Source organism: Choloepus didactylus, chromosome 15 (assembly GCF_015220235.1).
Source record: "Choloepus didactylus isolate mChoDid1 chromosome 15, mChoDid1.pri, whole genome shotgun sequence".
Taxonomy (NCBI): Eukaryota; Metazoa; Chordata; class Mammalia; order Pilosa; family Megalonychidae; genus Choloepus; species Choloepus didactylus.
The window spans coordinates 36,476,771-36,489,979 of record NC_051321.1 but is presented as its reverse complement, the minus strand read 5'-3'; positions in this window follow the sequence as shown (position 1 = coordinate 36,489,979).

The following is a 13,209-nucleotide window of genomic DNA, read 5'->3' as shown; positions in this document are numbered from 1 at the left end:
AAACATGGACTGCCCAATAAAAGCTACAAATCCCCAATAAGCAGACAGAGGGTTTGGGTGAAGACTGACCTTGGAGAGCCAGAGGGTGGCCATGGACTGGCCCTGAAAGGGGCTTTTTGTCCCTTTTTCAGCTCAGTGAAGAAAGCCTCAGCCATTTTCAGTTCCCAGTGCTCAGACCCAGACAAGGGTGGAGATAGCACAGGCAGAGAGTCTATTCAAATGCTAATGACCTCTCCCTAGGAGAGATATCGTCCCTAAGAGGAAAAAGGTGAGGCCCAGCTCTACTACCACCTTCTATTCAGAACCAAACCCCAGAGCCTGGGGGAAAACAGCCACAGGCCACACCTCCTTATACCAGTCTGGAGCCACAGGCTGAAAGGCACCACCTGCTGGGAAGAAAAGCAGTGACTTGAGGCCTCACAGGGTGCACCAATCTTCTAAGACACACCCTCAGGGAGACATGATACTATTGCCTTCTTCTAAGACTTGAGCCCATTCTGGTCTGGAAAACCTGATTGGAGTAACCAAGGAAACTAGATGCCTAGACAATAGAAAACTAAAACCTACACTAAGAAAAACAAAGTTATGGCACAGTCAAAGGAACAAATTTACACTTCAACTGAGATACAAGAATTTAAACAACTAATACTAAATCAATTCAAAAAGTTTAGGGAAGATATGGCAAAAGAGATGAAGCATATAATGAAAACACTGGGCATACATAAGGTAGAGATCGAAAGTTCGAAAAAACAACTGGCAGAATCCATGGAAATGAAAGGCACAACACAAGAGATGAAAGACACAATGGAAACATACAACAGCAGATCTCAAGAGGCAGAAGAAAACACTCAGGAACTGGAGAACAAGGCAACTGAAAACCTACACACAAAAGAACAGATAGAGGAAATAATGGAAAAATATGAGCAACATCTCCAGGAACTTAAGGACAAAATGAAATGTAGGAATGCATGTGTCATTGGTGTCCCAGAAGGAGAAGAGAAGCGAAAGGGGGCAGAAGCAATAATAGAGGAAATAATCAATGAAAATTTCCCACCTCTTATGAAAGACATAAAATTACAGATCAAAGAAGTGCAGCGTACCCCAAACAGAATAGATCTGAGTAGGCCTACGCCAAGACACTTAATAATCAGATTATCAAACATCAGAGATAGAGAGAATCCTGAAAGCAGCAAGAGAAAAGCGATCCATCACATACAAAGGAAGCTTGATAAGACTATGTGTGGATTTCTCAATAGAAACCATGGAGGCAAGAAGGAAATGGGGTGATATATTTAAGATACTGACAGAGAAAAGCCACCAACCAAGAGTCCTATATCCAGCAAAGCCTTCAAATATGAGGGAGAGCTTAAAATATTCTCTGACAAACAGAAAATGACAGAGTTTGTGAACAAGATACCTGCTCTACAGGAAACACTAAAGGAAGCACTGCAGACAGAAAGGAAAGTACAGGAGTGAGAGGTTTGGAAGACAATTTTTAGAGACAGTAGCACAACAATGTAAGTACACTGAACAAGGATGACTGTGAGCATAGTTGAGAGAGGAAGGTTGGGAACATGTGGGACACCAGAATGAAGGGGGAAGGATAGGGACTGGGACTGTATTACTCAGGGAAACCTAGGGTGCTCAACGATTGTGATAAAAGGTACAAATATGTTTTTACATGAGGTAGAACAAATGAATATCAACATTGCAAGGTGTTAAAAATAGGGTGGGATTGGGGGGAAAATACAATCAATGCAAACTAGAGACTGTAATTGACAGGGACATGTATTATGCTCCCTTTAATTTAACAGAGGCAATATACCAAAGCTAAATGCATATGGGGCGGGGGGAAACATGGGGGAGGGGTGTGGGACTCCTGGCATTGGTGATGATGTCTGACTCTTTCTTCTACTTTAGTTTAATGCTGTCTTTCCTTTTGTTGCTTTCTAGCTGTTATGTTTTTGTTTTTGTTTTCTTTCTCTGTTTTTTCTTTTTCTTTTGTTTCACTACCTTCTTTGACTCTTCCTCCTCCTTTGTGAAAGAAATGGCAATGTCCTTATAAGGATAGTGGCAAAGGTGCTGAATGCATGGATGCGTGACTGTACGGGAAACCAACAATTGTTTACTTAGGATGGAATGTATGGTGTGTGAACAAAACCATCTTAAAGAAAATGGGTTGATGAAGAAAGCTTGAGGGCACTAGATTGAATGAGGTAACACAGATGCATGGAGACGAATGTTGCGGGGTCTCACTGATATGAACTAATTATAATATGTAAACTCATAGACATGAAATATAGGTGACCAGGATGTGGAGCAAGGCTAAAGAATGGGGAGCGATTGCTTGTTATGAGCAGAATGTTCAGCTAGGGTGAACTTAAACGTTTGGAAATGGACAGAGGCGATGGTAGCACATCATGAGAATATCAGTGCTTAAAGGCGTGTGAAGATGGTGGAAAGGGTAAGCTCAGAGTCATGTATGTCACCAAAGGGAAAGATGGAGGTTAAAAGATGGGAATGTATAGAACAGTGAATCTTGTAGTGGACAGTGTCCGTGATTAAGTCTGCAAATGTTGGAAATCTCTCTCATAAACTAGAACAAATGTATGACACTATAACTGGAAGTTAATAATAGAGGGGCATATGGGGAAAAAATATATATGCCTATCGCAAACTATGTAATATAGTTAGTAGTATTTTGGCATTCTTTCATCAGCTGTAACAAATGCACTGAATCAATAATGGAGGGGGGGGTTAGGGATATGGGAGGATTTGAGTTTCCTTTTTTGTCTTTATTTCTTTTCTGGAGTAATGAAAATGTTCTAAAAATTGAAAAAAAAATTAATTGTGATGGATGCACAGCTGTATGATGGTACCATGGGCAATTGATTGTGCATTTTGCTTCTCTGGATAATTATATGATTTGTGAACAATCTCAATAAAAAAACATTAATGAAATATTTTACATTCTTTTCTCATACTAAGCCTTCAAAATCTGGTTTGTTTTACACATCGCTTAGGGGTAGCAAAATTTCAGTGCTCAGTAGTCACATGTAGCAGGTGACAACCATGATCTACACCAAACCCTCCTGGATCTGGGAGCCTCGAGAATCTACTGGTTGCTAGACCTTTGGGGTTCCCAGCTCATTTCAATCAGTCACACATCAGGGGTTCAGTCAAACAGCCAGAAATCAAGGCCTGTGGCCAACTCATCCTTCCTCACCCCTCTCTGACCCAGCTTATCCTGGTCCTCCCCATAGGCTAAATGGACAGTGTATTCATTTGGGTTATGTATAAAGACCCAAAGCAAAAATAGCAATTCTGGTATCTATTAGTGACTGGGCACATTGTATCTTTAATCTTCCCCAAAACTCTGAGTGGTAGGCATTATGATTCCCGTTTTAGAGACAAAGAAACTGGGGCTTACAGAAGATAAGTAATTTGCTCCCCTTTCACAGGAAGTAAAAGGCAAAGCTAGAACTCAAGAGTCCTAGCTTCAGCTATTCTCTCCTCCAACTGAAGTTGCAGTTGAATTTCTTGCCCATCGTTTCTTAACTGTGTAAAACACACACACAATGACCTTCAGTGTCAAAGAGGAAAAGGGGTTTGAACCAAAGCACATACAGAATCCACATGCACACAGCCTATGGGCCTGGGATGCCTGAGAGAAGACCAAGCAACAGCTCAAAGGCCCAAGAACAATTTTTTCAACAGTAGTATCAGTCTCTTCAGTAGATAGTAGTTTTCAATCTTAAGGTTTATCCGAAGTCCAAACTCTCCTACATTTAAGTCAGGAGTTTATGAAGTTGTTTGCAAAATTATGTGCCTGTGCATGTATTTTTCTAAGGGGACAATACAAAGCTTTCATTAGATTCTTAAAGAAATCAAAAAAGGTTAAGGACTTATACTAGTTAGGGTAGTCTGGGTCATGCTATTATAACAAGCAACCCCAAAATCTCAGTGGCTCAAACAAGAAAATCTCATTCATGCTCCATGTCCATCTCAAGTTGGCCGGGAGCTCTGCACATAAATCACTCGGAGACCTAAGCTGGCAGAGAGGCCACTGTCTCTAACATTGGCGGTTGTCATGCCCGATGGGAAGAGAGAGAACTCTGGAGGGGTCTCCCCCTGGCGATTAAATGCTCTGGCTCAGAAGTGACACACATCATTTCCACTTACAACTCGTTGACCAGGACGAGTTGCATGGCCCCACCAACCACAGGGGACCAGGGAGTACCACGAGAGGAGAGCCCTGTGCCAGGGAGCAGCACAAGTGACTTGGACCTTTCCAAGTAGTACAGTACAGAAATGAGACCCTGCTATAGTAGTGAGTCCAGTCAGGAAAACAGAACCCATGCTAAGTATTTTATCAGAGTGTATTTAAGAAAAGACTTGGTTTATCACTGAAAAACATGAAAAGGGAACAATGAGGTAATGCAGCAAAGCAGGGAGCAGCTATCAGCCCTACAAGGGAACAAGGGGAAGAGGCTGGATTTATCAGGACCTAGAAGCTTTAGGAGAGGCCCAAAGGCACTAGGACTCAACCCTCTAAGGAGGACATGCTGCCCAGCTGGTGATACACCATTTGGGGATATGAGACTGGTTCTGGGAGTGTGGGGAAAAGCTGGAGACTGGATCCAGCTGCTGATCCCAGGACGCAGGGCCATTGTTGGAGAGAACTCCAAAAGGAACAGCAGGCAAACCTGACAGAGCAAGCCCCTTTTCCCCTCCTGTTTCCCTCTAGTGCCCCCCATTGGTGGAGCCTGACAGGGAGCCAGCTGGCAAAGGAGAAATGTGGTTTGCAGATGCAGAGACCCAACCCCTGAGCCAAGAACAAAGTATAGAGGGTGCACTTGCAGCTGACAACAATGGCTTAATATCCAGCAAACCCACCCCTTCAGCTAGTCAGCCTCCATACACACTAGTGTAATCATCTTTGAACTTCCAATCAATAAAATAACAACTTTAACTTTTGCCTAACAGGATGCATCTGTCCTTTGTACAAGATTGCACTTGTCCTCTTCCGAAAAGAGGAGATCAAGTCCCAGGATGTTGCCATCTCTGGGCAACAGTCACAGCTGTATCTCTGGAAGGTGTTGATCACTCCCCAAATTCAGTCAAACATGCAAGTTAACCTATAATGACAATCCACATATAAAAAAAATAAGGGGGAAGGAGAAGAGAAGAGAAATTAGTTCATGCACACACACACATACCCAGCAAGCAAGGAAGAAAATAGGCACAGCTGCCACAGAGTCCCCAGTTCTGTGACTTCCTTCTTCCTTGACCCATTCCATGTTGACCCTGGACCAGCACCTCAGCTGGTCATGTCCTTTACATGGTGGGGTGACCCAAACCTAAATCCTCAGTAGTCTCACCGTCTTTGGTTGCTATTGTTTTCTATTAACTTTTACTATTGACATGCAAGGACTAAGAGGTGCCCCGTATGTTGCAGATATAGTTCTTCTGCCCCCACTGTGAAGCAGCAACTCGACTGCCCCTTGGTCATTGGGATTAACCACTATGTGTTTGTGTTGATTCAAAGACATGAGGAGCCCAACACAGTCAGGTGGCCGTCTCAACTCAGAGGGATCACTGTTGTGTCCCCTGATGGAAGCATTCTTCCATCAGAACTGAGGCCTTCAAACCAGCAGAACTCCAATTTGCAGAGACAGGAGGCAACAATTCTGCAAATGATTTGTTAGTGTAGTAGTGAGGGAACCCATCCCATTTCTATCAAGGGATAGTAACAGGGACCACTGGTGGACTAAGGTGGAGTCATGGGACAGGACCCCCTTGGGTATAGGCAATAAGGAGAGCAGTTGTCCACAGAGAATTTTAAAAACAACAGTTTTTCTGCTTTTTATTATCATCTGCAACTCTAAATAATGTCAGAAAGAAAATATTACTCACTGAAAGAAAAAAAAAACTTTTGTTTTTCTCAGTTCAAAATAATTGCTACAGTTACCATTGAGCTTAAAATATATATATATGCATGCTTCAAATTAACACATTTTTATTACTTATCTTTCATTAAACATTGTATTCTACATGAATGTAAATTTGAAGAACTTTCAGTTAAACGGTTGGCCTCTGACACACATGGACCCAGCTACATATGTTTATTTCTAGAGTACAACTGTTTTGGTGTGGAATCTTTTGAGTTCACTTCTGGCTAAAATTTAAACAAATAAATCAAAGACAAGGAGACTTATGAGAAGTCCCACCCACCCGATCTCCTAACTCCTGATGCATTAACTGGGGAGAGACGGTCACCTGCGCCATCTAGTGGCAGAAATGGTGATTACAGCACATGTGCTTGGACGTTCTCATCCCCAAAGGCAACTCCTTCCAGCAGCATAGTCACTTGCAATGTGACTTGTCCAAGTTAAAATGCACTGTAAAACACACACTGGATTTCAAAGATTTAGTACAAAATTTAAAAAAAAATCTCATTAGCAAATAACATTCGGTTTACACCTATTACATATTGATTTAATATTGATGACTTGTTGAAATGATGGGGGTGCAGAGGGACAGCAGTAGGGCAATTTAATCAAAGTCAGGCCCAAGGCTAATTACAACTAGGATTGCCTAGATAACAATGAGGAAGTTCCTTCACCTCTCAGGCCCCCAGTTTCCTTATCCTTAAAATGGATTAATACCTACAGCACAGGATTATGAAGATCACATACAATAAAGTATATAAAATGCTAGAGACAAAGTGGATGCTCAGTAGTAGCTGATTTCCCTCCCTGTTTTAGTTTGCTAAGGCTGCAGAATGCAAAACACCAGAGATGGATAGGCTTTTATAAAATGGGGGTTTATTTCACTACACAGTTACAGTCTTAAGGCCACAAAACGTCCAAGGTAACACATCAGTAATCGGGTACCTTCACTGGAGATGGCCAATGGCGTCCAGAAAACCTCTGTTAGCTGGGAAGGCACATGGCTGGCGTCTACTCCAAAGTTCTGGTTTCAAAATGGCTTTCTCCCAGGACGTTCCTCTCTAGCAAGCTTGCTTCTCTTCAAAACGTCACTCACAGCTGTACTCCGTTTTCCTCTCCTTGAGCCAGCTCATTTTTATGGCTCCACTGATCAAGGCCCACCCCGAATGGGTGGGGCCATGCCTCCATGGGAGCATCCCACCAGAGTCACCACCCACAGCTGGGTGGGGCACATTCCAAGCAAATCTAATCAGCACCAAAAGTCTGTCCCACAAGACTACATCAAAGATAATGGTGTTTGGGGTACAAAATGCATTCAAACCGGCACATTCCACCCCCTGGACCCCAAAATGACATTATCTTTCCAAGTACAAAATACATTCATTCCATCACAATATCACAAAAACTAAAATCATTTCAGTAACAAAAGTTAAGTACAAGATCCCATCAAAATCAATTACAGGCATGGTGGGTCCTAAGGCACAATTCTCCTTTAGCTTTGGATCTGTGGACTTAGAACAAGTTATATGCTTCCAATATACAAAGGAGGGACATTCATAGGATAAACATTCCCATTGCCATAAGGAGAAAGCATAAGGAAAACAGGGTTAACAGGACCAAAACAGTTCCTAAAACCTGCAGGACAAACTTCATTAGATTTCAAAGTCTGAGAGTCATTAACAGAACAATGTTGCATCCTTGGAGCTTGAGAGAGCGGGAGCCTAACCCTTCCCAAGGGCCTTTTCGGCAGCCTTTTCCTCTCCAAACGCTTAGGTGAGTGCTCCAACATACCCACACATTGTACTTATATAAATGAAATCACACAGTATATACTTTTATGTCTGGCTTATTCAGCTTGACATTGTGCAATTCATCCATATTGTTATATGTGATAGTAGATCATTTGTTCTCATTGTTGTATAGTATTCCACTGCATGAATATTCCACTGTATTAGTCCCCTATTGCTGCTGTAACAAATTACCATAAATTTAGTGGCTTAAAACAACACACACTCTTACACTTCCGGAGGTCATAGGTTGGATATGGGTGTCACTGGCCTAAAATCAAGGTGTTAGCAGGGCTGCATTCCTTCCGAAGGCCCTGAAGGACAATCCGTTTCTTTGCCTTTCTCAAATTCTAGAGGTCATCTGCATTCCTTGGCTCATGGCCCCATTCAATCCTCAAAGCCAGCAGTGGCCGGTTGGTCTTTCACGCCATTTCTCTGGTCTGACTCTTCTACCTGTCTCTTCCCCATTTAGGGATCCTTGTGGTTGATTACATTGGGCCCACTGTAATAATATAGAATAATTATATTTTAAGGTCAGCTTACCAACAACTTTAATTCCTCTGTGACCGTAATTCCCCCTCACCATGTAACATAATATATTCACAGGATGTGACCATCTTTGGGGGTCTTTCTTCTGCCTACCACACCTACCATGTGTTTATCCATTATCTTGTTAGTGGGCATTTGAGTAGTATCAATACAAGTCTGTTGGTGAATATATTTCTGTTGGGTATAGACATGAGAGTGGATCACTGAGTTGTAGGGTAGATATCCAACCTTAGTAGATACTGCCAGTTTTCCAAAGTGGTTGAACCAATATAGCAGCCATATATGCATTCCAACAGTGATGCATGCTTACAACACTGGCTATTTCTCGTGGCTCTCCCTAACACCAGAGACTTCCTTGCTCCTCTGCCTTTCTTCGTGCCTGCAGGGCCATGTCCGGCCATGTTTCACCATATCTGTGGGCACTCACGGCATTCAACAAGCCTATTACTTATGATGACAGCAACTTCAGAGGCTACATATATTTCACCCTCCTCCTCAGAGAGTTATCCCACATGCACCATGGTCTTCCCTGTTGCTGCAACTTTTTTACTTCTGCAGTTGTCCCTGCCCCAAACTGCCTTTCCACAGACTACTTCTAACCATCCTTCAAGACATATCTCCTCCAGAAAACCTGCCCCAAATCTCTGGTTGGACTCCGTGCACTCCCCTCTGTTTCATTACATTTGGGAAGTTGTCAGCCATTATTTCTTTGAATACTCTGTCTGCTTCTTCCTCTCTTCTCCTGGGATTCCTACAATGTGTATATTTGTATACTTGGTTGTCCCACAGGTTCATCAGGCTCTGTTCACTTTTCTTCATTCTTTCTTCTTTCTGATCCTCAGACTGGATGATTTCAGTGGTTTTATCTTCAAGTTCACTGATTCTTTCTGTTGCCAACTCCAAACTGCTGTTGGACCTCTCTAGGGAATTTTTTACTTCTGTTACTATGTCTTCAGCTCTCTTTGGTTCTTTTTTATAATTTCCATCTCTCTATTGACATTCTTTTTGTGCTCATCTATCATTTTCCTAATTTTCTTTAGTTCTTTGTCCATGTTTCCCTGCTGCTCTTTGAGCACACTTAAGACCATTTTTACAAAGTCTTTGTTTGGAATGTCCCAGGTCTGATTCTCCTCATTGATGGCTTCTAATGCTTTAATATTCTCCTTTGTCTGGGCTATCACTTCCTGTTTCGTTGTGTGTTTTGTAACCTTTTATGGAAACCTGAGCATTTTGATATTTTAATGTGTTATCACTGGAATTTAGACTCTGAGGCATCTGTTACTTAACCTTGTATCCAGGTAGTATTATGACAGAGCTTTCCTTGATTGTCAGGAGCTAACAAAAACAACAACAAAATTTAAGGTAAAAAAGAAAACACCTTTCCTTTTATGCAGTCTTTGCAGATTGACCTGTGCAAGTGCTCTCCTTCAGAACTTATCCATACAATGAGTTTAGAGAATAGCTCCAGGTCAAAGCATAGGGGCCTCCCTTACCCTTTCTGCACATGCTGCTTGTCTTGAGCATGCATGCGTGGCTCTAGGAATTCCTGTTTACACTGATATGAATGTCCCCTCTTCCCTAGGAAACATTTTCCTCATGGTCCCAGGCACCGCACTGTATGTACTATAGTCAGCAATCCCTTGCCCCGTGTAGCCACGACTTGACTGCTCTCCCATGGGGTTCTGTAGGAGAGCTCTGTGAGCTGCCTTCTACACACAGGGAAAGTTCTGGGATGGTGAGCCTCTGAACAGTGTCAGGTTCAGTCCCCTGAACATCACTCTGTACATAAGGATAATTCTGTTCCATCCAGAATCAGGACCAGGGGCCCACACTGTAAGTATGGGCCAGCTCTGTACTGAGCTGGTAAGGGGATGGGAGAGAAGCCAGCCAGGGCACCAGGAGATTCTACATTTTTAGGCTGTCTTTTTCTTGATATGGCACTCATCCTGCCACTGCAGTCCTTTAACTGTTTTCTGGAACTTTAAGAAAGATATTTCTACAAATCCTTGCAGGTTATTTAAAGTTTCTGAGTGGGAAGTGCCTTGAAACTTCTCACTCTGCTAAACTGATTGGTAAGGGGATCCCCCTTTGTTTCCACAGCTCTCACCTCTAGCTTATTATCTACCACATCTTATTATGATCTGCTGTCTCTCAGATTGTGTTGTGTCACAAGATGATTAGACATGGTTTCTGCCCTTGTGTCTATCACTCAGGCCAGAAGGCTTAACTTCGCCTGTGTTCTTTAGTGCCGGGCACCCCCACTCTCAGCACAGGCAGTACTCACTTTCATCCAGAAAGAAAATGAACAGCTTCCCTGACAGTCAGCATTTCCATTATCAGATGGATCTGATTTCAGTTCAGTACAACCACTTACCAAGATCCTGCTATGTGCCAGGCACTGTACTAGATATTGCGGATTCAGAATATAAGGAACAGTCCCTGCCTTCAAAGAACTCAGGTTTCTATAAGCCAGAGTCATTCTTCTCATCATTTTCTGCTGTTGGTCCCAGAAACACAAAACAAGGTCATCCCTCCTCTACATCAGAACCTGCAGATATTTAAAGGCAGCCAGGGAGCGAGAGGAGACCTAGTACACCAGATTGCAAGCTAGGAGATGAGTTTCATGACAAGGGCACTCTCCAGTGACAGAAATGAGATTGGTGTAGCCTGGGAAACTGACTGCAAACTGGCATGGGGGGACTTCCTGGAGTGATGGAAATGTTCTCCATTGTAACTGGGGTTGTGGTTACAGGGAGGTATACATTTGTCAAAACTCATTAAATCATATGCTTGTAAAGGGGTTGCACAACGTCTGGCACACAGCAGACGCTCAACATATTTCCCCTAAGGAGTGAACTCTGGCCCTTCCTTCTTAGAAGTGGAATAACCAGAGGCAAGTTGCCTCACAGGGGAAATACTTGCCTCCTTATCTGTATGTACTTTCACCCCTACCCTTCCTTCTCTCCACCCCAATGTTTTCCACAGGGCAGCCAGAAAGAGCTTTCTAAAACTTGTCATCCTAAAACCCAGAAGCAACAGCTTCTTTAAGAACAACAATCAGATGCAGCCCTCTTCCCCATACTGTCAATACCCCCTTTCAATATGAACAAGTTAGGGTGCTCACTGCCTAGATACCCACGAAGATGGAGAAAGAGATTAAGTGAGAGGAAAGGATAGCAACAAACAAGATGTAACAAAGGTCTATGAATTCTGAAAATTTATATAAATATATATATTTGTATTTTAGATGCTGAGTGTTGGAATAGCTAGGAGGTAAATGACACATTGGAACTGTACCGTATAGCATCCTTTGAAATTTGCTCTATAGCTACACATTGAAATGTGCTTTGAAAGTCTTCACCTTTCTGTATATACCCTATATTGCATAATAAGGAAAGTAAGGAAAGAACTGAAACTGTAACTGTAAACCATAACAATTTTTGAAATTACCTATATAGCTGCTTGTTGAGCTGGACATCAAAAGTTAACACCTTTCTGTATGCATGTTATATTTTACAATAATGGAAATAGCTGAAGTTATGGAACTGTGAAAAAAAAATCACATGCTTATGTTCTAGTTTGCTAATGCTGCCGGAATGCAAAACACCAGAGATGGATTGGCTGTTATAAAAGGGGGTTTATTTGGTTACACAGTTACTGTTTTAAAGCCAAAAAGTGTCCAAGGTAACACATCAGCAATCGGGTACCTTCACTGGAGGATGGCCAATGGTGTCCAGAAAACCTCTGTTAGCTGGGAAGGCACATGGCTGGCGTCTGCTCCAAAGTTCTGGTTTCAAAATGGCTGTCTCCCAGGATGTTCCTCTCTAGGCTGCAGTTCGCAAAAATGTCACTCTTAGTTGCACTTGGGGTATTTGCCCTCTCTCACCTTCTCCGGAGCAAGAGTCTGCTTTCAACAGCCGTCTTCAAACTGTCTCTCATCTGCAGCTCCTGTGCTTTCTTCGAAGTGTCCCTCTTGGCTGTAGCAAGCTTGCTCCTTCTGTCTGATCTTATATAGTGCGCGAGTAATTTAATTCAGACCCACCCAATGGGTGAGCCAACACCTCCATGGAAATTATCCAATCAGAGTCATCACCCACAGTTGGGTGGGGTGCATCTCCATGGAAACACTCAAAGAATTACAATCTAATTAACATTGATAGGTCTGCCCACACAAGATTACATCAAAGATAATGGTGTTTGGGGGGACATAATACATTCAAACTAGCACAGCTTAATAGAGTTGATTTAAAAAGAGAGATGGATTCAAGTTCACACTGTGCCACTCACCAGATGTTTACCTCAGGCCTAAGATGCCAACTCTCCAAATATCCATTTCTGTCTGTAGAACATCATTTGTGAGCTAGGTCAATGCTTTTCAAGCCCTTTATTTGACAAAATCTTACTCCTAACAAGATAAAGGGAACTGCTATCTCTGGATGAAGCAGGCATGGGGAATCTGGTGCTGTCCTCTCTGACCCCCTTTCACTTTCTCTCAGTGACCCCAGAGGGGATACCACAAACCAGCTTGAAACCACTGGGCTCAATTATCTCTAAGGTCCCAGAAAGCACTATCATCTCTGATTACACATCCCTGCTGAGAATTTGCTTCAGACTAAATATATCCCCTTTTCCTCCATACTGGCTGGTTTCTAGATTCCTCTCCTCATGGAAAGAGTAGGCCCTTGTGCTCCCATGGAAGAGGGCCATGCCTCTCCTCTCCATCCTCCTTCTCCTCTTCCTAGTTCATTCAGCACAATACACACAGGGAGGGTTGAAGAAGTGGCTGCAGCACAAAATGCATTAATGGCAAATTTCAGGCACATTAAAGTACTTAATAAAGCCCGGATTACTGGATCATTAGGTTTCCAGTAAATCTCAGTGGCTCTTCATCAGAGCGGCCTCTAAGCTAGACAGCAAGAATA